Raw genomic sequence first — 2137 nt, 5'->3', positions numbered from 1 at the left:
GGCACAGCTGCCACCAAGACGGGGATTTCTGTCACCATTGAGCAGGAGGTGACAGGGCCTGTGAGGCAGGTCTCTCGCACTGAAATACACCCTCCCCTTTCTGGGCAAGAGCTGCTTTTCTGTCACCCTGACTACAGTCAAGCAATCATTGCCATGGGGAGGGAGAGGGAAGTGGCAGCAAGGCGAGGCCTTACCAAACCTCTGCTCCTTTTCCATGGCTACACACCACAGAAGGGTTGCAGCTCTGGCCAAAAGTTTGTAGTTCCTATCGAGTCTGAGGAAGTGTGCTGGAGAAAAAGACATCCACACCTTAGAGGTTTGGGGGTAGGGGGGTGGGGTGGACTGGAGTATTGTAAACTGGCTCAAGGTTTGAGTTCCTCTAAGCCTCAGCTCAGGTTTACTGCCGAATCTGTGCATTGTGAGACTGTGGTTGTTGACTTCTGCTAAAGATCACATTTGTGAGGGCTGTAAAGGCTCCTCTGAGTAACTAGAAAGCGAAAGGATACAGGAGATCAAAAGATAAAGCACAGGTGAAAGTCTAGTTGTGTTTTCTATCTGCTTTCAACAATCTACTCTATGAACCCTGCTGACCTGGAACCAATATAAACCCAGTTGCCAACGTCGCTGCCGCACAAAACACAATATGCTCAAGGTCTGCTCTGCAGACCTGGCTGCGGCAAACCCAGATGCTGGTTCTGGGTCTCTCACCCCAGATGCCAGTTTCCCTGCCACAGAACACACAATCTACAGATGCCAGCTCTCCAGCCCTGCCCCTAACAACACAACTCTCAAACAAGAGAAGTGGTGGACCACACCTAGCTCCACATCATTCTGTATCTGACACAAAGCAAGAAGCATTTAGACTTTTCTTGAGTGATGGATGGTTGGCTGGTACAGGCTCTTTTGCATTACCCAGGGTGCACCACGAGGAGGCGAGCCAGAGTTGCACCCCAAATGAGGAAGATCACTGGGAGGGCCTCAGATTGTGTGAGAGGAAGGCAACCATTCCTTCTCTCTCAGCTCAGCAGCAACACACCAGCATCACTGTCCCATTAGAGGGACCTCAGCATTGGTATGTGTCAGAACTTGTAACTGTCATGTATGCTGAGCCTGATGATATTAGCCTAACCGACTCCATATTGTAGATGCCTACTAACCCAATGTCCTTGCAATCATGCCTGCTAACCAAATGCTTTTTACATTCCAAACAAACTGTAACCACTGAAGGGTGACCGATAGCCTCTGGGAAACATCTGCAGGTGTTCTTTGAAGCTAGCCTGCCAGAGCAACGCAGCAGGGCTTCTTCCTCCGCCTTGGAGATAAGGGACCCTGGGAACAGACAACTGTCTCTTGAAGTGTGAGAAATGGTTTTATTGTTTCTGTTACCACTGCATAAAGAATGTGTCGATAGCTGTACTGGTTATCAGAGTCAACTTGTGCTTTCCCTGTTCTCAATAAACTTCTTATACTTTTGAAACAAAGTAGTGAGTCTCGTTTGAAGTTCTCCAGTTCTGACAGTATGGCTGCTGGCTGCCTGTCATCATCACTGGCACCTCCCTCTTTCTTCCTCCTGCCCCTGAAAAAAAACCTGGGTTATCCTGGCTGGGCCGGTGGGTGCTGTCGGTTACAGTTGGGGGCTGCAATGGCCCTTTCAGTATTATTAGGCATGTGTGGATGGGGACTGGGGAAATTTGAATTGCTTTGCAAATTTTAAACCAGCATTCACTTTTGGTTTGGGGATGGATGAGGGGTAGGGGGGTGCACTGCCAATCAATTTGTGAGTGAGTTTTTGGGCTGTCTTTGGACTCTAGTCTCTGTTTAGTGGGAGAGCGTTTTACAACCACCTTCCAAGCGCGGGCCAAGTGAGGATGCAGGCACAAGTAGGTGCTCACTTCATTCTCTCTCAAAGTCAATGTTTAGGGAGCCGAACAGATGCAAGTTGACCTTCAGGAAGACCAACTGCTCAACTTGCCAGGGTTGCAGACAATGTCGCCCGTATGCAAAAAGACGCGCTCGCTCTGCACGCTTGTTGGTGGGCATGAGAGGAACACCTTGGCCACGGAGGAGAGGGCTGGCCAGACCCCCTCCTTTGCGACCCAGAAGTCCAAAGGAGACATATCCTGTGACTTGTTGGGCT

This window comes from Heteronotia binoei, chromosome 4, assembly GCF_032191835.1.
Source record: "Heteronotia binoei isolate CCM8104 ecotype False Entrance Well chromosome 4, APGP_CSIRO_Hbin_v1, whole genome shotgun sequence".
NCBI lineage: Eukaryota > Metazoa > Chordata > Lepidosauria > Squamata > Gekkonidae > Heteronotia > Heteronotia binoei.
This window is presented reverse-complemented; position numbering follows the sequence as displayed.